This window comes from Monodelphis domestica, chromosome 2 (genome assembly GCF_027887165.1).
Source record: "Monodelphis domestica isolate mMonDom1 chromosome 2, mMonDom1.pri, whole genome shotgun sequence".
NCBI classification, from domain to species: domain Eukaryota; kingdom Metazoa; phylum Chordata; class Mammalia; order Didelphimorphia; family Didelphidae; genus Monodelphis; species Monodelphis domestica.
Window position 1 is genome coordinate 157,805,123 of NC_077228.1, and position 24,214 is coordinate 157,829,336.

The following is a 24,214-nucleotide window of genomic DNA, read 5'->3' on the forward strand; positions in this document are numbered from 1 at the left end:
CCATATGAAAAATGTCCTAAATCATTATTGATTTGAGAAATGCAAATCAAAACAGCACTGAGGTGACATCTCACATCTATCAGATTGGCTAAAATGATAAAAAGGCAAAATGACAAATATTGAAAGGAATGTGAAAAATGAGAACCATAATATATTATTGATGAACTGTGAACGAATATAATCATTTTGGAGATCAATCTGGAATTATTTCAAAAGTTATAAAACTGGATATCTTTTGACCTAGCAATACCACTGATGGGTTTGTTTCCAAGGGTGATCAGGGAAAAAGGAAAAGAACCTATATGTTCTAAAATATTTAGAGCTCTTCTTTTTGTGGTGGCAGAGAATTGGAAATTGAAGGAATGCCCATCCTTTGGGGATTGATGTGATTGAATACTACTACATTATAAGAAATGACAAATTAATTTTGTTAAATGGAGAGATCTACATGAAGTTACAAAGAGTGAAATGAAAAGAACCGAAAGGAAATTTTATGATGTGACAGAAATATTGTTTGAAGAATGACTTGTGTATGTCCACCTCCAGAGAAAAGAACTGATAAATAGAAATAAGTCAGACCGTTATTTGACAAAAAGATACATGCATACATATATATCTTTTTTTTTTGTCAAATGATGCCTTCTCTAGTGTGGGGAAGGGAGGGAAAGAGATAGCTACTTGAAACTTTAATGTAACAAACAAATTTATACTATATATATAACAAAAAAAAAAAGAAATTAGGAGATGGGCAGCAAATCCCTGTGAGAAAACCTGGTTTTGCTCCAGGTTGAGGGCTGTTTTTTTTAAGATAAAAGTTCTGCACAGGAAGGAAGAAATCATTTATTAAGCACTTGCTGTGTTCCAGGCACTGTATTAAGCAGTTTACAATGATCTCATTTGATTCTCATAGTAACCCTCAAAGGTAGATGCTTTAAGCATTTGACACCTGTTGTTGACAACAAATTGCAAGAAGCTGCTTTTTTTTTCTAGTACCTAAAACCTCCTTAAAAACAAAACAACAACAACAACAGCAACAACAAAACCCTTACTTTCTATCTTAGAATCAGTACTGTGTGTTGGATCTAAGAGAGAAGAGTGGTAAAGACTTAGACAGTAGAGGTTAAATGACTTGTCCAGAGTCACACAGCTCAGAAGGGTCTGAGACCAGATCTGAACCCAGGATTTCTTATCTCCTGGCCTGGCTCTGAATCCACTGAGCTACCTACATGTCCCTCTATCTACTTATAAGAAGGAAAAAAAAAGGGGAAATTTTTTAGCTTATTTCAGTAAATTTTCCCCTACCAAATTCTCACCTCTTATTTTCATGATGAGAAAACAAGATTTTATTTTTATTTGATTCTACATAATTAGACTAAAGCTTGCATGTGACCAAGATACTGCAAGCAGTGGTTTGAGATCTGCAGTGAAGTGTGAGCCAAGGCCTACCTAAAATCATGGTGGTCATCATCATCATCATCATCATCATCAATCATCTAAAGTCACAATCCAGATGAAGCAGTCACTAAAGCTAAGAGCACAGGCCTCTTCTTTGTTGCTCTTATGAAGGATTAACCATTAATTATATAAATTATTATATATTATATTATGTAAATATATAATATATACAATAGACATTATATTATTTTATTATATAAACATATAAATAACTATTATAAATACATATATAATTTGTATTATATAAATATTACTGTAATATAAATAGATGATATAAATATATGAATTATATATTTATTATTTATTATATATTATATATATAACCAAGGATTAATGACAACTCTGAGATGCTGCGTATGCGTCGGGTTGGTGTTATGGAAAATAATGATGTCAATGACATGATTTTTATCAATGGGAAAGATCATCTGATGCCACCATCTTCTGCAAGTATGAAGAGAGAAAACATGAGTAGATCAAATATGTGCATCTTGACAAAGGCCACCTACCTGGCCCTTGTCTGCAGATCTATTTGCATTATTTAGCCAGTGGCCTAAAGGGGGGGAAAATCATAGGACCTTTAAAAGATGCTAGCTTTGGGAAAACACCTGCCTCTAGATCCAGTTATCTTTCTTTATCTCATCCCACCATCGCGATTCCCTCTGTGCTTTAAAGGAAAACAACATGGAAGGAGGCATCAGACTGCTGTTATGGCTCTCCGCCTGCATTCCATCCTGGTTCTCCTTGTGATATAAATAGCCATGTGAAATTACAGAGTAAATGTATATGTTGAAGCCCAAGTACTTAACTATTGTTGAGAATGAGACATTGCACAAAAGTGGTCCGTAATTCACCGTTCAAAGAGACTCTTGAAACTAGATAATGGTTTACTTAAAATTGGTAAACATGTTTGGTAATTCAGGCTGACATCTTAGCCATGATTTAGATACATGCAGCGGATAAGCCTCCTTAGCAAAGTCTTTCAAGGAGAAAAAGTCTGTGATTCTCTGCCCTCCCCAACCTGTATTTTTTTTTAATGTCAATAATTACAATTTCTTCATCTATCCTAAGCATTTACTTAAGGAGACTTTCTGATTCCTTTAAATTTTTTTAAATATTGTTTTTCTTTTCTATTTTGTTTCAGTCACATTTTAATATAAGTATATTTTATTATTATTATGTATATTATATACATATATAATATTAATATATTATTTATATAATATAAAGAATATAATATTAATAATAATATAATATATACATATATTATATAATACATATATTTTATGCATATAATATATATGTATTATATTAAACTATAACATTAACTCTTCACCAAATTTTAATTGGTGGTCAAATGGGAATAACATTTGGGCATTGTCAAATGGTTTTGTTTCAAACATTTTCTCACATTCATTGGTATGGATTCTGACTACTCCAACTCGATTCATCTTCAGGGTCCCACTTAGTTAATTTGTCTCCCCTTGGGGATTCTGATGAGATCCAAAAAATCAAATAATAACGACCCCTACTTAAAGTTTGCGCGAAGCCCCAGCACAGTCATTGAAGAGCTGTAGGGGAGTTTAGCATAAACTTCATTTTACAGATGAGGAAACTGAGGCCTCTCTGGGGAGTTACTTTTCCAGGGTCAGACAGTTTAAGTGATACCTGGTAGATGTTTCATAAATATAGAATAAATATTGAATAATTGGAGAAGTAGGATGCCAGGGACAACTCTGTTAGGGGGTTCTAGAAAGTTTATTGCTCTATCGATCAAGGTTCCGTGTGAGATGGAAGACCATCATTAACTCCTCTGTGACTTATAATCATCTATAAATGCTTGAGACACTGGGAGATTAAGTGAGTTGATTAAGTAGACATATACTGTGGAGACAGAACTCAAACCCAGCTCTACCCAATTTCCATTATGCTAAGCTTTGTCATCTTTCAGCATTAGAATTTCTTTGTGTTAAAAGAGTGTGGTCTCTCCAGTTATTGAGGATTGAGATTTCAGATAGGGAATAGGACATTCAGTAACAAAGAGTATATTCATACTTTGTGCATGGAAATGTGTGACAATATATTATTTGCATTTAGAACTAGTAATTGAGGGGACTTTTGTGTTGAGGAGACAGGCTTAAGACTTTTTCACTATGAAGAATACTCTTAATGAAATGTGGTTGTTTTTATTTCCTACAAAAAACCCCACACCATTTCTCTTAAAATTGTCCTAACTCAGAGATCAGAAACTTGGGGTGTTCTGTAAATGTATTTATTAAATCTTTTGATAACTTTTTCAGAATAATTGTGGTTTGTAATCTTGTGTATTTTATTTTGTGCATTTACAATGTTTTTGTGAGAAGGAATCCAAAGGCTTCACTAGAATGTCAAATGAGCAAATCTCTCTCTCTCTCACACACACACACACACACACACACACACACACACACACACACACACACACGGAGAGGGATAGACAGACAGACAGACAGATGGGGGGAGACAGAGAGGAAGAAGAAGAAAAAGAAGAGGGGGGAGAGAGGGAGAAACAAAGAGAGAGTTGGGGGGGAAATAAGAACCTCAAGAAAGAGAGTTTTGATCTAGTTGGAATATTTTTATAATTTTTTTCTCTATGTAAAGAAAAATTATTGACTTTATTTCCTTAGAACTCCATTTTCTTTGCGCCCACTGGGAGAAAAAGACATACAACCCCATTGAAAAGAACTAAGAAGATCCTTGCTCCCAGATAGGTGTGGTCTTCACACACAGCTCCCTTTTGGAATTCTCTATGTGGTAAATAGACAAAGAATTTTAGATCAGAGGACTCTGGCTTCCAAGGAAGGCTTGCAACAACTCCCTACCGACATAAACTAGGTTCTTTTCCTTTTTAGGACAATATGGCGGCACCTAAGTTTCACTGCTGTTTGTGTTGGCTTTACTAAGTTGATAGCTTTTTTCCCCCCCTTCTGGAGGCAGAAAGATAGAAGAGAATAGCTAGTTGCCTTGTATAAACTACCTGCACTTTCGGAAATTAAACAAAACTTTCTAGTTCTGACTGCTACATAGAGAATCTGCTATTTCCTTTCCTGTCGGTAAACAAAAAAGCAATCAGTTAAAAGAGTGGGAAATTAGTTGTTTACAGGATGTTTGCTGTATCAAAGGAAGGAAAAGTGCCTTTTACAGAGTTGAATCTATTGTGTTAGGGATATTACAGCTTAATTAAATGCAACTTCTCGACATGGGAAATTAACTGGAAAAAAAATACACACCAACAGTCATTGTTTTAAATCAGAACTTTAAGGACCTATTTCCTAAATTTAAAGTTTAGAATTTAGAAAATTGATACCAATTTAAGTAAAACATTTGTTCATCTCACTCCTTCCTTTCCATCCCAGCCTACCTTCAAATAAGAACCCCTAATGAAATATAGTCCTGCCGCAGAGGACTTTCAGATGTGATAGGATGTTATTTTCAGAGTTTGAGGATTTAAAATATTTAAAAATTGTCTTGGGTATTAATCTAGTGGTGAGGCTGAAGTGTAATAGGTTTTCTGACAGTGACACCAGGAAGATTTTTGAACAAGGAGAGGGAATAGAGAAAGGGTTTAGAAGATTGATCTGACCTCTAGGCCATATTTCTAACCTCCCCTCCCCCAAGGCTATTTTAGCTTAGGTAAGTCACTTCCTTATCTCTGAGATTCTGTTTCCTTATTGGTAAAATAGCATCCGTAATCTCAAATGAAGATCGAGAGATACATAATATTTGTATAGGTCTTCTTAACTACCAAAGGCTAAAAGATGCTCCATTTCATTGTGAGTAATGACATTTTGGCAGTTCAAAGAATAATTTTGGATACTCTACACTAATATTCTTTTTCCTTGTTTCCGTTTGTTTTTCTCCTTGTTTATTAAAAAAAAGCTAAAGCAAACAAAAACCAAAATCAAAAACTGAAATGGCTCAGTAATCGAAGCCCTGTTTGCAGAAAGTTATACTACTTGAAGAAAAGCAACAATATTCTTTACTCATCAGTAGACACTAAAAGATAGCACAATTTTAGTGCTTGGAATGTTCTCTATTTGCTTAAAATTAGGCCAGAATGTGAAAAGAGTGATTTAAAGTAGTCAAGAGAGTGTAGACTTACAGTGTTAAATAGACTGCTTCTTGTGAAGATTTGGGAAGGCAATTGGCCATCATAGAGTAAGCTGTACCTTATCTGTTAAAACATATTCACTATCAAAATCTTGGATGAAGGCATGGAAGGCACACTTTTCAAATTTTCATGTGTTTTGGAACTGGGCTGGTGGATAGCTTTAGATAAAAGGACATTGAATAATAGAATTTGACTCCAGAAAGACTTCAGTGAATTGGAACAGTAGAATCAAACCTGGCAAGGTGAGGTTTAATGGAGATGAATGTAGAATCCCCCACTTGGGTTTAAAAAAGAAATCTATTGAAAAGTTTACAAGGTGGTGTTTACTGTGAGGGGAGAAAAACCCTTTAGAGCCCAGGGTTCTTAATTTATAGTTTTTGACCTTGTTTTTACTTTTAAAATATTTTAATAATTATATTTCAGTATGATTGTTTTCTTCATAATCTTTATTAATTTAGTTTTTAAAACTACTATTTTAAGAGGCCATATGTTTCATCCAGCTGTCATAGGTTAGTGATACAAAGGTTAAGGACTCCTAGAATTAGGGAAAGATTTTCTTTCTTTCTTTCTTTCTTTCCTTTCTTTCTTTCTTCCTTTCTTTCTTTTCTTTCTTTCTTTCTTTTCTTTCTTTCTTTCTTTTTCTTTCTTTCTTTCTTTTCTTTCTTTCTTTCTTTCTTTCTTTCCTTCTTCCTTCTTCTTCCTTCCTTCCTTCCTTCCTTCTTCCTTCCTTCCTTCCTTCCTTCCTTCCTTCCTTCCTTCCTTCCTTCCTTCTTCCTTCCTTCCTTCCTTCCTTCCTTCCTTCCTTCCTTCCTTCCTTCCTTCCTTCCTTCCTTCCTTCCTTCCTTCCTTCCTTCCTTCCTTCCTTCCTTCCTTCCTTCCTTCCTTCCTTCCTTCCTTCCTTCCTTCCTTCCTTCCTTCCTTCCTTCCTTCCTTCCTTCCTTTCTTCCTTTCTTCCTTCCTTCCTTCCTTCCTTCCTTCCTTCCTTCCTTCCTTCCTTCCTTCCTTCCTTCCTTCCTTCCTTCCTTCCTTCCTTCCTTCCTTCCTTCCTTCCTTCCTTCCTTCCTTCCTTCCTTCCTTCCTTCCTTCCTTCCTTCCTTCCTTCCTTCCTTCCTTCCTTCCTTCCTTCCTTCCTTCCTTCCTTCCTTCCTTCCTTCCTTCCTTCCTTCTCTCCTCTCTCTCTCTCTCCCTCCCATACACTTTTACCTTAGTATTATATAGACAAAAGGCCAATTTTATTTTAGGTTATAGTAAAGAAATGAGAGAGGTGATACTCCTGTACTCTGGGTTGTCTGACTCATCTGACAGGGCCTACAGCACATCCTGAGGCAGGTAAACCAGGCTGATGAGACAATACTATATAAGAATTGATTGAAGGCATTTGAGAAGAGACTTGGGAATTTGATAACTTACACATATTTTGAAGGGATCTCACTTAGAAAAGGGATTAGTTCTTATTGCCCTCATAGGGCAGAATTAATACCATTATGTAAGAGTGAGAGAAACACCAGTTCCAGGTTAAAATAAGAGCAGGTGGATCCCAAACACAGTTTTAATGCATCTAAGGCTTTCTAAAAGACTCATATTGCCAATGCCTTGGGAAGTTGTGATTCCTAAATCATGATACATCTTTTTTTTTTTTTAAGATGGGATGAAAAGGTGAACTGTTTGCATTTGAGGAGGAAGCTAACACCGATTAACTGGGTTGTTGCAGCTAGAATATTAAGAAGAAGAGGGCCTGTGAGATCCCTTAAAAAATCTGTAATTATGATTCATAAGTTTATGTTTTTGTTCAAATAGGGGCACATTACCTTTAAAAGACTTATCTATTCCATTGTTTCATTGTCAAATGTGGATAGGTAAGTACCAAATTAGTCTCATGTGTATAGTTTGCCAACATTTACATGTAAAGCAGGTTTATCTTATCAGAATTAATATAAAAATGAACATGGAATTATGTTACTGTGACACTTATGTTCTGTGTCATTCTATTCTTGCAGGTTTCTCGTTTTCCTTGGAATGATAATCAGGTGCTGAAGACAGGCCCCTCATTTCCATTCCTTGCAAGGTAAGCTTCTCCAGAGACATGATTCATTCATAGAAATCTTCTCAGACTAAGCAAGGGAAGGGGTGGGGAACAGCTGACTTCTCTTGAGAAATGGATTTATGAGAACCATTTATTTCTTTCTGCGTTGTTACTGCTCCCTTTGTCAAATTTCCTCAACTATTTAATCAAATCTATTCCCCTACACTTGAATAGATGTAGATTCTTCTTTCTGGGGTTGTAGAATGAAATATATATATATATATATATATATATATATATATATATATATATATATATATATACACATACATATATATTAGGCTATAATAATGATAATAATAATAGCTAGCATTTATATAACACTTTCTATGTGTCTGGCAATGTGTTAAGTACTTTATAATTATTATTATTTCATCCTCAACTACTCTCGGAGGTAGGTGCTTTTATTATCCCCATTTTGTAAATGAGGAAGCCAAGATGGACCAAGGTTAAGGGATTTGTCCAGGATCACAGAGCTAGTATCTATGCCAAATTTGAACTCAGGTCTTTCTGACTGCAGGCTTGGCACTCTATCCCTAGGGTTACCTAGCTCTAAGAATCAGAGAGAGCCACAGGCAATTATATGTAAGTAACCTCTCTAATAAAAAAATTCAAAATAAAAATAAGATGGGCTATATCTTTGCATTGAAAAACAACAACATAAGAGCTTTTGTTTCTACTTCATTTTATTTGCAAATATATCTTCTCTTCTGGTCCCAGAAAGCTAACCCTTGTAATAAACAATGAACCAAAAAAAAAAAGGGAAATCAGATAGTTTGGAAAAAATAATCAACATGTCAACTGAGACTGACATTTATGGTGTTATACAAATGTATGGACATCTTAGTCATCTTAAAAAAAATTCTAATTGCTTCCCAGAATGGGTGAACTATATCCTTCCTGACGGGGTTTTATTTTAAGAAAATTCATACCAAATGGTGAATTTAGGAAGCAAGGACATTTGGGAGTTCATTCAATGAATTTTGGCTCGCATAAAACTTTTCAGGAAGCTGCTTTACAAATGAAATGATACTAATTTTTATTTACAATAGATGAGATTATAAAAATTTTAACTGTATAAATATCCAAATGCTTATATATTTGGATATATCGAGGAGCAGATTTCGGGTATCAAATGATGACCCAGAATATAGTAATATACACATCTTAGATTTTAGCATGGTGGGATAAAGGTGGAGATACTTCATTGTGATCCACAAAGGAAGCTTTATAAATAAATGAAGCTGTCCTCTTGCCAAAGCAGTATTCTGTTTCCCACAGTATCAGGCAATAGACTGGTAGAAACACTAGTCTGATGGAAATTTGGCCACTGTCTTAGTTCCTGATATTATCAAGAAATTGACTTACAAAACAGTGAGTCCGTAGTAATGAGTTATTTTCTTATATTGTCCTCTCTCATAAAGGTGTGGAGCTTCTTTTTGGAAACCTCCAAATCAATTCTAAAGTCTTTGTTTTGAAAAATGATTGTGATCATCTAACTACATTTCTGCAGGAATGCATTGAATATGCTAGTGTTTTCCTTTCCCTGTCTGTTGAATGAATATCAGACAAAATAATATGTGGCCTTATTATATAGGTTTTATGAAAAGGTGGATAGTAGAAGGAATAGTCTTGTTCCATTTCCTCTATAAACAAATTCTTTAGAAGAAAGGAAAAAAGAAACTTGTGATGGAGTCCTGTGTAATTCTGTTCCTTTTTTGCTGAATGTGATTTCATAGGGGAGTTCATATATTTTGTTCACTGAAATAATTCTTCACAGTTCCTTCATTTTTTGAAATTTTCTCATTTGTAGTGTTTCTGCTGCATGCTTTCTCTGCCTCCCATCCTCCCATGCCATATCATTTACTTTACTTATCCTTTTATCATTTTCACTGGGCTCATGTCCGAATTTTTAGACATTCAACAAGCAATTTGTATGACCTCTGCTTACTGTGTATTACCATGAAATAAAACTTAGTCTAAGATACAGAAAAATGTATAGAAAAATAGTTACTTTTTTGGGGGTATTCTGAGCAAGATAATAGTTATAGCTGTTTACCAAAGTCTTTTTTCTGGCAGTTGATATTTTACAATTCTTTTTTTGTAGATGACCATTGCTAAATCTCACTGTCTTGGGTAAAATTAACTATCCTCCATGTCCTGTTTGAATCTTATAATTGTATAGATCATGCTATGATTAAAAGACTACTATCTTGTTTAATCCTTGCACTAACTAAGGTAAGGAGGGACAAATATATCCCCATGTTAAAGATAAGAAAATTGGAGGGTCGAGACTACATTAACATTTGTTGACTAACTAGTAGTGTTTTTACTGCTTTACCTTTTTAGATACTTTGTTTAATGAGAGTTCCTGCAATTCTTGGTTGAGGATGAATTTGGAGGTCCAAAGTAGAGTATTCCAATGAAAACAAAGAGGTTGTGTCTTAAAACAACAGCAACAAAATTATTTGGAAGTTAGAAGGTAAAAGTTTGGGTTTGGGCAAATTTCTGGACAAAAAAACAAGGTTGGTGGGCTAAAGGTAGCATCTCTAGTGAGGAGAAGAAATGAGGGGATATTTACTTTGCTACAGAGACTGCCCACTGACTCTCGTGATGCTTTCTTGATCAGATCTGAAACCGATATATTGAATAATTGTATTTTATAGCAGTAACTGGGGTGAGGAAGCTAAGTAGTCTTGCATGCTTCTGAACAGGCTTCTGATAATCATTTCTCCATCCACTTTTCTCTACAGTAAGAACTTCTAGGAGGAAACACCTAATTTTTCTTTGCTCAGGAATGCCTTTCTTTGAAAGGACTTTTCTCGGGGGATTAAAAGGAAAATTCAGTTTTGGTAAAGGTTGAAATGATGGGAAATAGCTAAGACTTAAAAATGTGTGATCTTTTAAATATCTAGATACAGATAAATAATATTTGATTTTTTTATCTAAAAGATACTTTTGTTTACTTAACATGAAAGGTATTACCAGTTGGAAAAAATAGAATATGACTAGTAACTTATATTCATATGATGCTTTATATTTTACCAAGCATTCTTTCATATATAATTTGATATTGACAGTAATTCTATGAATTATAGTATAGGTGTGATCGACCCTGTTTTCTTGGTGAAAAATCTGATGCTCCAAAACCTTGCTTTCCCTAAGTGTCATAGTTTGGTCTTAAAATCTAATGTCCTTTGCACTATCCTATGGCTGACCAAATCAGAAGACAAACCTTGTTATAATTACATTGCTAAATTACTTATGGTTCCACTGATAGCTCCACAATGAGTATGTGGGTAACTTACATTGGTTTGGACTTTTCCCCAAACTCCAGAGCTCTCTCTCAGCTCAGGGTGTAAACCCAAGTTCTTAATGTCACAGACCAGACTTAGACTTGCTCTGTCTCCCAAGAAGGGAGAAGCTTCTTGGTGGCTTCAGACCTTCCTCTGCTTGGGCTGAATTTTCTTGTTGTTGCTACAAAATAAGGGAGACATTTTCTTCTTCTTTGAAAATATGCTTCTGGAGAATGTATGGGGTGCAGATTGTTCTCCCAATCTAATTTCAGGTTCCTTTGTAATAGGAGATTTCACTGAAAAGCTGGTCACATTTTCTTAATATATCCGTGAGACTACACCAATCCTATCATTATTAGAGCTTGATTGTGTGAGGAGATTTCCTTCCATCTCTAAAGATTTTGCTCTATGGTAATTTGGGGTTCTGATTCCATTTGTAGATTGGTGAGCCTGGCACCATTGAACTTGTCTTGGGACCTCAAAAAAGTAGATGGAGAAAAGAGGCATGGTAGAAAAAAGCAAAGAAACTAACAAACAATGAGAAATAGGAGTTTCTAAGTTTTTCTATTGGGTAAAGAGTTGCAATTGGGGGTGGAGGTGAAGATCATGGCCATCTCCTGAATTGTAAACACCTGCTATTTGTTTGTCTGCCATTTTTAATTTCTCCTGATTATCCTGTGCTCCCTGAACCTTTCCATGACAATGATCTTTGTAATGACTCATCCTGAATATCTTTTAACACAGTGGATACTTTGTTATATTCACTAAATAGAAGAAAATATTGATCTTTGTTTTCTTAATGTTTTGGCTGTTTAAACAAAAGTATGTGGATCCATTTTTATTTTTCTTGCAGGATTCTTAAAAAAAAAAAAAAAACCTTTCATGAAATGTATCAGGAAAGAGTTCATTGTTTGAAGTCTGTAGCCATCCTATTGGCATCATGGTTGAGAGAAGGGCATAATGACTAAAAGGATTTACTTTCTGATTTGGCCATGATCTCAGGGTGTAAACCTAAGCAGATGACTTAATCATTGGATGCTTCCATTTTCCCACAGGGAGAATTGGTAAATAGGGGCATTGCTACCATAATAGGCTTGGAAGTCTATTTATTAGAGATGTGGTACTTGTATGGGGTAAGACGGCTATTTAGACTTAGACCCCTTTGTTTGGAAGCCAACCACTGTTTTCCCAGAGGTGGAAATGTTGTGTCTATAAGCTTGTTCTCTAAGGAGTATGTCTCATGTTCTCTAGAGTTCTTGTAAGAACTTTATGTCTATCATTGGGCTTTACACGTCCTGTCACCTAGAAATGCTACCTTCGATGGCAGCTCGAGGCCACTGCCTCCTTCTCTGCTTTCAGCTCTCTATCTCCACTTATGCCTTTTTTTGGTTTATTTTTTGGAAACCAAATAAGTCTTTTTGGGAGAAGAGTTGAGTGTTTCTCATGCTTTAACACCCTCCCCCACCCCACTTGCCTTTCAACACACATGCACTTTTTGTGGCCATTTCTACATTGATGCTGGAATACTAGAGCTGGCAGGGACCATATAACCCAACCCTCTCCCCACCTCTCCTTTGCATTTGTACAATCTCAGACTAATGAGATTTCTTCATGTTCAAGACGGAATGGAACATACTTTAAGGGAGTTTCTACTTGCCTATAAGATGAAGGAATTGGACTCAGGGGTCTTTTAAAAAAATCCCTTATAACTCAAAATCCAACTTTAAATCTTACCCTACCATAATTAAAGTGGCAAGAACTAGGAGGTTAAACTTGTATTAATTGTAGAGAGAAGAAAAATAAAAGCCCTATTATAAAAAAGTATGTTTACATGCTCATGATTCTCATCTCTCAATGAAAAATATTCCCTTTAAGTAATGAAATTTGAGACAGGTTTAAGAAAACTAAATCCAAAATTTTCAGGGCATAATATATGGAGAAGATAAGTGGATTATAATATTACTGACTTTTATGATTGTCTAGACTTTACCAGGTTGCAAGGAAGAGAAGAGCATGTTGTAACTCTTTGTTCTGATACTATAAGACCTCCTGGGACAAAAATTCTGCAAAATTCCTTAATTTGTTCAGTAATGTAGGTACATTTATTATTTATACATATATACATAGTAATGTATTTAGAGAGCTAAATAGACTTATGCATGAAATCTTTCAATAAAATTTTTAAGTAAAGTCCTATTAATTATTCCATCTGCATAGACAAATGGATTCATTTGTGATTAGGTACTTGTGATTATCTTTTGTTACTCAGTATGTCCTGACAATCAGAATAAGAAGTAATAATCCAAAAAAAAAATCTGTTAATATTGGGGAAGCCAGATGGCTAAGTGGATAGAGAGGAAGGCCTAGAGATGGGAGGTACTGGGTTTAGATCTGGCCTCAGACACTTCTGAGCTGGGTGATACTGGGCAAATCATAAGCCCCAGTGACCTAGCCCTTAATGCTCTTTGATAATGATACTTATTATTGATTCTAAGACAGAAGATAGGGTTTTTTTTTAATTGTTAATATTATGGTAACTCTTTAAACTGGTTTAAAGAATAATTCTGTTAGCAAAATACATTTCTACCTCTTCTTTATGTGATGTTGAGGATAACAAAAGATATTGATTGAACAGTGTTTGGTGACAAAAGCTTCTTACTGTGGAGAGGATGATAACTATTATGGAAGGAACTGAAACTACTCAATTATTTCCTCCCAGTTCCACTTCCAAGGAAAATGGATTTGGATTTGGATTGGAAAAGGACAGAACAAAAATAGGTAGGGACAAGTCATCCCAGGCTTCAATGACTCCATCTTGAGATATTGAAGGAACTGGCAAATTTGATTTGCTGAACTACTTTACCTTAGAAAAAGGAAATGAATAAATGTATAACTAGTTCTGAAAAAGGCAGCATAAAAAACAGCCCTGCATACCTAGTATAAACTCCATCTGCCCTTAGTGTATGATATATTACTGTATCTCCTTGCTAGTATTTTATTTAAAAAATGTATACCAGTATTCATTAGGGAAATTGGTCTGTAGTTTTCTTCCTCTGTTTTTGCTCTTCATGGTTTAATTATTAATACCATATTTGTTAGATCAAGAAAGAAATCAAAAAGGAATTTGACAGAACTCCTTTTCCAAATAGCTTATGAATTATTAGAATTATTTATTAAATGTTTGGTAGAATTTGCTTGTGAATCCATCTGATCACTTGGAAATTTTTTTCTTAAGATGCTCATTGTTGACTTGTTCATTTACCTTTTTAAAGATAAATCTATTTAAATATTCTATTTATCTGGGCAATTTTTAGTATTGTAAATATTCAAACAACCTACTTAGATTGTTAGATTTATTGGTATGTAATTGGGAATAATAGCTTGTATTTAGTTTAATTTCCTCTTCATTGGTAGTAAATTGATCCTATTCATTTTGATACTTTTTTTAGTTTCCTTATCTATGTTATATATTTGTTTTCCCATAAAATCAGCAGTTAGTCTTATTTATTAGTTTAGTGGTTTTCTTATTTTCTCCTTTGATTTTTAGGATTTCCATTTTGATGTTTAATTGGGTATTTTTAATATGTTCTTTTTCTAGTTTTTTTTTTTAAATTACATGCCCAATTCATTGATCTGTTCTTTCTGAATTGATATAAGCATTTAAAGATAAAGAATTTCCTCTAAGTTGTGCTTTAGCGGCATAACGTAAATTTTGTTATATTACCTCATTGTTGCTATTCTCCTTAATGAAATTATTTTCATTTTTTCATTTTTGACCAACTCATTCTTTAGGATTAGATTATTTTGCTTCCAATTAAAATTTTTAACTATTTCCATGTCCCTTTATTGAATTTAAATTTTTGTGTTATGGTCTGAAAAGAATGCCTTGGATATTTTTGCTTCCTTGAATTTTTGTGAGTTTTTTTTAATGTTCTGATAAATGTGAATTTTTGTGAAGGTGATATGTACAGCTGAGAAAATGTACATTTTGTTCTATTCACATTCATTTTTTCCCAGAGGTCTGTCTTATCTAACTTTTCTAACATTCTATCTATCTCCTTAACTTCTTTATCATTTATTTTATGGGTAGATTTATCTAATTCTGAGAAGGGAAATTTAGGGACCCTCTGACTTGTTTTGTTTTATTATCATTTCCTCCTGAAAATCTTTTAACTTTTCCTCTAAGAATTTGGATGTTATGTCTTTTAGCATATATTTAAGATTAATATTACTTCATTATCTATGGTACTTTTTTAACAATATAGTTTCTTTGCTTATCTCTCTTGATTACATCCTTTTTTTTCTTTTTCTTTGTCTGGAATCATGATTGCTAGAGTACTTTTTTTTTTTAACCTCAGTTTGTTTCTTGAGCCTCACTTTGTACCACAATGACTTTTTTATGATCAGGTTTTTTCTTTGATGTTTGCTTATTTTTTCCAGTCCATTCCTTGACTTTTAAACTTTGTTATTGTTGTGCTCTGTTCTTAAAAGAGAAAGGGACACTGTCCCGAGCTTCAGATTTTCTATACTGCTCTTTTCAGTATTAGTTCTATACCTTTATTAAGATTTGGTGCTTCCCAGATGATATGATCTGAGGAGAGGTGAGATAACTGCTCTCATGTCTTTATCCAGAAAGAGACCTTGTTTCCCTTTAGCCACAAGTGCTGGTGCTCCTCCTGACCTTGCAACTGTGATCAGATTTCCAGCTTTCCTGTATCTTCAAGCAGGGGTTTTACTTCCTTGTGGATAAACACAAGCACTTTTCCCTGCCCTAGAACTATGAGCAGTACCTTTGTTCCCCTTTGGCTACAGGGACCAGTGTTCTTCACCCTGGGACTGGGACCTGGAACCACACATGAGCAAGGCAGCAAGATCCTTCACCCAATTCCAGCAGAGGGAAGGGCCTTATAATTCCTTTCTGATCATTTATCCCCCGTCCTTGATCATCTGTGGACTGAGAGCTCCCAAAGCTGCCACTATGCCCTCACCTTCAAGGCCTGTTGTAGGCCTTGCTTTAGTATGCACTGTGATGTGCTTTGGACCTGACCACTATCTTGGTACGGCAAACCTTTCCTGCCAACTTCCCAAGTTGTCTTTGGTTAGAAATTTGTTTCACCCCAGCTTTTTATTGGTTCTATCACTCTGGAATTCAATTTGAGGTCTTGTTTTAAAATTGTTTAGAGGGGAATTTGGATGATTTCAAATGAGTTTCTGCCTCTACTCTGCCATATTCTCTCTGCCTTTTATGTAGGAATTTTCTTGAACAATCTAGTGACAAGTCATTCATCCATCAACTTGTTTGGATTCCAAGGAACTTATTCTGATTAGCTGAGAGGATCAGTTCCTTGTGAACCTGTGCCCCCTCTCTCCATTGTGGGTGGACTGTTGCTTCTGTGGGAGAGTGAGTTTGAATAGGGATCATACCCAATGAAGCTCCTTTAAAAATATTTCTTTACCTTTCTGTTTATTTCATTTATCCCTTTGGCAGTCTGGGGGAGCCTTTGAACCCCCTTTTTAGGATACGGTTTTGAAATGCAGAATATAAAATACATAAAATAAAAAAATATATAAAATAGGATTCCAAAGAAAACATTGAACTACTCTTTACCAGTATTAATAAAAAACTCCAAACCCCAAATTTCATGGTCTTATGGACCCCAGATTAAGAACACCTGTCCTTTACACATGCATCTCTCTTTAAATGAGAAGATGTTGACATCATTTATTTAGAAGTTTAAAAACAGTTGCAATTTATCTACATAACCTAAGGTACACATGGAAGCTGAAATTAGCAGGAGTTTATTTCCTTTTCTTTATTTATTTTTATTAAGCACATTCCTCTTGGGTAAAGTATCAATAAAAACTTTCATAGAGGCGACATTTATTAAAGGAACAATAGTCAATGTTAACATTTGCTTTTCAGCCAAAAGTCACATATCTGCATCATTGGGCAAGCATTTACTTTAGATAATTAGTGTTGGCTTTAGAGCATCCTAGGATGGATCCAGCCCTTTTTGTGTGTGTGTATGTGTGTATGAAAATGAAGATCATTGCTCTTTCTCAGCTTTCAAGATGGTTAGGATAGCAGTATGTTTGTCTTTAACACTAAGAAAACTATAAGGTAGTATAAGATAGATAGAATAGAATGAAAGCCTTGTGATTCCATTTTTAACAACCTCCTAAAACTAATTTGATGAACTGTATATATGACCTCTATTCATCAGTTATGATGGTAAATATAACATGTAGAATAAGATTTGGTTCTAGATATCCATTTCTTCCTTTGTCTTTTTTTAAAGAAACATTTGGGAAAAAGAGAGAGGATGAACTGAGTCCAAATAGCCAGTAAAACTCTTATTATTGAAATTCCCCTTCCCCATAACCTTCCATAGAAATATTCAGCTAGCATCATAATTATCATAATTTTGTGTCTCTATAGAATAGCTTGGATATGAAGAAAAGGTGAATACTAAATAAATATAGGATTACAAATCTAACTTTTTTTGGCCAATAAGGATTGTTTGGGTTCATTAACCCCTCTTTAGGTTTTATCTCCATAGCAGTTGCCTATATTCCCTTAATTTTGTCTGAAAAATAACTGCTCCTGAGGATTGCCTAGAAGTAAAGAAATGCCAAAATAATCTATAGGATCAATAAATGTAAAAGCAGCACTTGTTCTTAAGATTTTGCTATCTTGAGCACATGGGGAATTTATTCTCCTTCCAGTCTGCAATTATTGACATAAACAGCCATTAAAACTTGTATTACTGCCTTTTGTTGCTGTCTCTGCCTCTCCCCCATCCCCAGCTCTATCATTTCCCTTTCCCAGGTTGTCTTCTTATCCTATGACAGTAACATCTTTTTATTTTGAAGTTTTCTTTATTTTTAACATCAATGTAAAGTTCATCAGATGACAGAATTTCTTCTATTAGTAAGCACCAAACAACTGCTCTCTTTTCATTTTCTGTCCTTAAATTCAATAAACCTTCCTCGTAAGACTTAAAGGTACAGTGCTATGTGGAATGAGGAAGGAGGTCAGCTTTAGACTCAGGATGACCTAGGTTCCAAGTTCTACTTCTGGGCAAGGACCTTCGCTTCTCTTAGTGTTCACAGACAATGAGTAAATTGTGGATGCAAGCCCAATTGTTTTTGGTGGAGGGAATTTCACCTCGGGAGTTCTGTTTCTCCCCCGATGCAACCAGCAGGTCCCATCTTGTCCTTGACACCCAGAGTGTATACATGGAATTATTGTATTGTAAAGGCTGCTTTATTGGGAATTTGTGGAACCAAGGGTTCTAGTAGGTTGTTTCTGTAGGCCAGGCCAATGGGGAGCATTCCCAGTAACTTAACCCTGTATGTACATCTTGTTTTTGTGTTCTGGTTTGTATTGCACTGTGATCTGTCTTGGGAACCAGATTCTCTTAAAGATTTAAGTTACAAAGGGCACAGAGACTAGGGAGATCTTTTGCATTACATCTGACAAAAATTCTATTCTAAGTACACTGTCCTGTTGCTTGCCACAGGAATGCCAAAATATATATTTTTTTAAAAAGTAAGGGTATGAATAGCTTAAAAAATACAGTAGTTTGGCAGTTTGACAGATGATGCCAGATGTCTAACATATCTCTCTGGATGTGCTTCTATTCCTCCAAAAGCAGCTTTGTAGGTGTTTGTTCGGGTGCTAATTTTTATTTCTTCTCTTTCTTTTTAAAAAAGTGTTAAAATATGCATAGTTAGTAGTGCTAGAAAAAGAAAGTGAATATGTGAAGCTTTTGCTTGCTGTTGAATCTCTATCTTCTAACAATTTGTGTTCCCACATCTAGGGAATCCTCCTGTCTAGGTCAAACAACAAGTGCATGAACGGATGAAGAGGGCGTTATGTACCTGTGTATGTATGTACACATTCTTAACTGAACTCTAAATACACATGATATAGTTGGGTCTGGTGGTCAGTGGGCTTTAAGCAAAATGGGGGCCTCCAGAGCAAGGCTTTCTCAGCATCCCCCGCTTCCTCCCAATTCCCTATAAATGCCCTTGTTTCATCTCTCATCCCCAGCACCTAGAATTGACATTGGGTTATCTTAAAATAACTGGAGGTATCATTGGATCAGAACACCTAAAACCTAAGATGAGGCCACAAAAACTTCATTATCACTTATTCACACTAACAAAACTCAGAACTTTGAAGCCATGAATTGTGTACCAGCCCCCCAGGCTCCAAGAAGCACTAAAAGGCTTTGGATAGTCCTAGTATTTAAAAATATATAGGATTTTAATAATAACCAATAGAGAAGGAAAAGAAAAAGGGCTCTTTCAGTCAAGTGAGCAGAGCAAAGAGAGCCAGAGACTCACACCTGCAGCATTTTACCAAAAGTACAAGCCCCCCAAAAAAGAGTCCCACAACATGGGTCTCAGCCAAATATCTCCCAAGCCTCCGTACATAAAATGAGGATGTGACTTAAAAGGATGCTGGGAATGTAGCTCAGGTGTGGCAAATTTTCCACTTGTACAATATAAAGGATGGAACAAGAGGAAATTAGATCCTCTTCCTTTAGTTCTGCATTGTTTGGAGATCTGAAGTAGCTGCTACCTTCCTGTATCATCTGTGGACCCCTTGAGCTCTGGGGGCTTTGGTTCTCCTCATCTAGAAATTGGCCTAGATACTGAACTACCTTCTATATTCCCATTCATAAACCAAACATGGATGGGACAGTAAATTGCATTAGAAAACAGCAGCAACAACAACAATAGATGGATCTGGTTTCTGTTTTCAAAAAAGGCAGCCATTGTTGTGCCCTGGCCACTTGCATTCAGCACTTGATGGGGGTACATTTGTCAGGGTTCTAGAGTATTGATGGAGGAAAGCACTGCCTGGGGTGAGAAGAAGATGAGATGCCAGAAGCCAGGAAGAATTTTGTTGGCTTCATCAAGATGGAGGAGTCAATCAAAAAGGGCATAAATCCAACACAAGGCTGGGGCAGAAATGTAAGATTTTGTAGAGAGCAGGCTGGAATCAGTTATGCAGTACCAGGAGCTGAAAGCAGGAACCAAAATAGGAAGAACCATCAGAACAAACCCATGGGATAGAGACAAAGCTGACAACTGATAGACAGTCCTTACAAGTTCAGCCTCTATTCCAGTGGTTTGTGTGGGCCCAGAGTAAAGGAATATACATTGGCACTGGCACTCACCGGTTCCTTACACATTGAGAATATCGAATTAGTAGTAACTATGATGATTAATGAAGAACATAATGTTTCACAGAACATGATTTTAGAGAGTTTTCTTTATTTTAAACAAGATACGAACAATTCCATCAGGAAGTACCAATGTGTGGCTTGGAAGTTTTTAGGTTCATCTACTGATAACTTTTTTATTGATAAAATTGATATTGATAAAATATTTTAATACTTTCAAAAACTATTTTTAATTTATTCATATTTTATTATCATGCCAAACACACTCTCATATTGGTCACTGTTGTAAGAACAAAGACATACATAACCAAAACTCCAAAATAAAACCAAGGATACTGATGTGAAAAATGACTCCAACAGTTCTTTTTCTGGATATTGATAAAATTCTAAGATACTAGGTGAATTTAATGGTGAAGTGAATAGAGAACAAGTTGTTTCTTGCCACTATTTGTTAGTGATGGAACTATGCTAAAGAAGCATCTAGGTTGTCATTTCCTGCATCTGAAGATGATGCCCCAAACAATAAGTACTCTCATGGATCTAGTTCAACCTTCCTTTTTAGGCATGAGGAAAACGAGGCCTTGAGAGGGGCATGGCTTGTCCAGGCTTACCCAGGTAGTCTCTAGACTCCAAATTTGTGGCTTCTCCCATTTTTCATTAATAAGAACTTATATAGTAATCCTGTTGAGGACAAACTTTCACATTTTTCATTAATAATAACTCATAATTCTGTAGTAATCCTGTTAAGGACAAATTTTCATGGAAACCACCTTATTATAGGGTAAATAGCACACATATTGCTGTCACTATCTTCCAGATGAAGAATCTGACTTGCTATGCATGTCTGCAACTTGAACTCAAGTCTCCTCATTTCTAAGTCTAGTATTCTTTCTGATTAACCATGTTACCTCGCCAAGAGGAAGTGAATCGGAGCTTTTTTTTTAATAGATCCTGCCCTCTGTATTGAAATCTTAACCATTTTTAGCAAACAAAAGTGTAGTTAAAATTAGTTTGAACTTGTATTTTGTAAAAATGGGTGTGTATTGCTTTGAGTGGTGATAGATTTCATTAGTCAGCTTTACAAGATACAGCAAGTATACATTATTGCCTGAAGAAGGTCTGCCTTCTAAATGTCTCCAAAATAATCCCTTTTCTGAAAAAGGAAAGAAGTTGGCCCCATTTTTTTTTCATTTGGCAAAATACAGAAATATTTGAAATGTTTACTTAATTTTAAGTGATAAATGACCCTTTTGTAAATTCATAGCTGTTGTTGCAAGTTTGATTTCCTATTGGAGATTCTGTTTCTAATACTGAGGTGTGGACTTTAGTTATCCTGTATTCAGTCAACCAACAGCGATTTATTGTAACTTTACCTTTTGCTTTTAGTATGCAGTTTTAAAATTGATGCTGGCTTCCAACAACAACTTTCTTGACCTTATAATTTCATGTGAAAAGTTCACTAGCAGTTTAGTAATTACAAAACATCCCTTTAATAAGCATTCAATAAATACTTTACAACCTTCTTTATATGTAGGACAGGGGTGTGTGTGTGTGTGTGTGTGTGTGTGTGTGTGTGTGTGTGTGTGAGAGAGAGAGAGAGAGAGAGAGGAGGCATACCCCCTCCTCTGGAAGCTTACTATCTATTTGGGAAAACAAGACTTGTAACATAACCATAATAGGTATGTGATAACTTCATATTGATGGCATAGATGATAAGTAGAAGGGAACTTCTAGAATGGATGATTAGAGAAAGTCATTAAAAGTCAGCGTTTGAATTAACTTTTAAAGAATTGGAATAATGATCATAATTTTTCACGTGGAGGGGAAGTGAAGACATTAGGGGAAGGAAGATGTAGAGATGAAACATCAAGGATGTTTCTGAGATGATAAGTATTGACTGGAGAAAAGTTCCTGGAGGAGGGGAACAGGAGAGTATTGGATTGAAAATATTAAAGGGAGACAATCGAGACAAACACAGTTAGGTGATTTTCCCTGGGCCACAGAGAAAGAAAATAACTAAACTTGAATTTAAACTCAGACCTTTCTGACTCCAGTTCCAGTGTGTTATCTGCTTAGAAGTTTCACTTAGACTTCTGTTATCAGAATCTTTAGTGGCTCTCATGTCTTATGTGTGATGAGAGCCAGTATTTTAGCAAGATGAGTCTGACTCATGCCAAGACTAGTAATGGAAGGCTGTACATGGTGGGAAATGGACAGATTAGATAAGAGGCTATAATGTAGCATTTTACATAAAGAAGATATTCACCTTTGTGGAAATCCTTGGACTTGAGGGGAAAACATTTGGGGGAAGATCAAAGTAGGGAGAAAAAACATGATAGCCTAGTGAGATTACACTGTAGGCCATCTGGAGGAAATGTATGAGGAGTTCCTGACACAGATCACAGGTCTGGAGCAGAAGCAGGATATAGCTGCGATTTCCACTATCCAGACAGACACATGCTAAAATTTCTTTGTGAAATGTTGAATTGATAAATTCTGGATGTGTTTGCTGATAAGATCTCAAGGATTGCCACTTTCAACAGGGCCCATACCAGTGAAAGGAGGTTTCCTATAAAGGCTATAAACTCTTTTGTCACAAAGACAATTTAGTTAGTTACACCAAGGAGCTCAGATGTTTGAGGACCATGTCTTTGAGATAGACGTGAGGGCAGGTTGGGAAAAAATGGGTGGTAAAGTAAGTCTAGCCCCAGTAAGACTAGAGCCCAAATTGGAATTGAGTCTTGAAATAAATGTTTTTTAAAAGAGCCTTAGTGGAACAGAGAGGGCCATTGCTTGGATGAGAGAGGGACAGTGACTATACTATGAAGGGTGGAGACAAGGTAGAATCATTCAGTATCTATTACATTAAAAATTTTTTTTGCTTCCTTTAATTTTTAAATTTCATTTTTATCATCATGCAAAACACACTTCCCTATTTGTCACTGTTGTAAGAGCATATTCATACATAACCAAAACCCCCAAATAAAATCCTAATCAGTATCAATTTTTATTTCTGCTTTTTTGCAAAGGGGAATGATAAATAAGGCAGCATCTTAAAATGGAGTAATTCTTGGATTTGGAGTTCAAAAGACTGATTTCAAACTTTACTCCACCATTTATATAAATTCGCACATACCTTAGAACATTTATAACCCTATATAACTTTAGACAATGGCTTAATTTCTCTTGGTCTCACTTTCTTTTTCTGTAAAATGAGAAGGTTAGACTAGATAATTTCCAAGACCTTCTGCACTCTTAAAATCTACCATCCTACGTGAGTTGTGGTGAAGAATTTGAGTTGACTCACCCAAATGTTTCCATCCATCTCATTAGTGGAAAGAACTTTGGAAAAGGAATGAAAACACTTTGGGTTCAAGGATCAAGGAGATTCTTCTACAGGTACTAGATGATGTTTGAGGTCTCTTCCACCCCGAGGTTCAGTTAATATCTAGCCTGGGCAGTGCATTTAAATTAATTTTACCAACATTTACATTCAGCTGTTCAGGAAAAGAGCTATTGCAGGTGGGGAAGTATGCTGACTAGGCTTCTCTCTACAATAGTGCCTTTTGTCCTAGGAGAGCTGTCTTCAGGGCTCAGACATACATTAGGGGTTTACCTTAGAATTGCCCCAGAGCATGTCAGTCCTTGAACATGTTAAGCCTGTGAAAGGGAAGTATTATGTTAAATGGAGCCCTGGTGCCCTATGATGGAGTGCTTTGCTCCTGGAAAGTGGTTGGTTCACCCTGAGTGACCTGAAGAAGAATACTTAATCTCCCCCCTGGCCAGCAAGAGGGAAGTTGATCTCGAGTTCCCTGCTGGGCATGGTGTGCCTGATGTCAAGCCGGGCTCTGGTAATTCAGTCAGTGTTCTACTTGGCATAATTAAGAGAACACCCACCCACATGTGGGATTAGTACCCCAAGAGTGCGAAATTAACACATCCAGGAGTGAGTTTGGTGCCTCTCTAGCCTTGGGCTCATTTGTGCAAATTGAAATTTGCAAGAATTATCCTTAGCTTTGCAAACACCATTTGGGTG

General features: G+C 35.7%; 1 protein-coding gene across 10 annotated transcripts in view; it reads left to right on the plus strand.

Annotated features, from left to right (window-relative positions):
• The window catches only part of SIPA1L2 (signal induced proliferation associated 1 like 2), a 274,744-nt gene that overhangs the window by 59,814 nt on the left and 190,716 nt on the right, over window positions 1-24,214 (plus strand). For all 10 annotated transcript variants that reach the window (XM_007481608.3, XM_007481611.3, XM_007481612.3 and 7 more), the window contains exon 2: window positions 7,600-7,667. The gene's annotated coding sequence lies outside the window, so the exon portion shown is untranslated. The remainder of the gene's footprint in view (window positions 1-7,599; window positions 7,668-24,214) is intronic.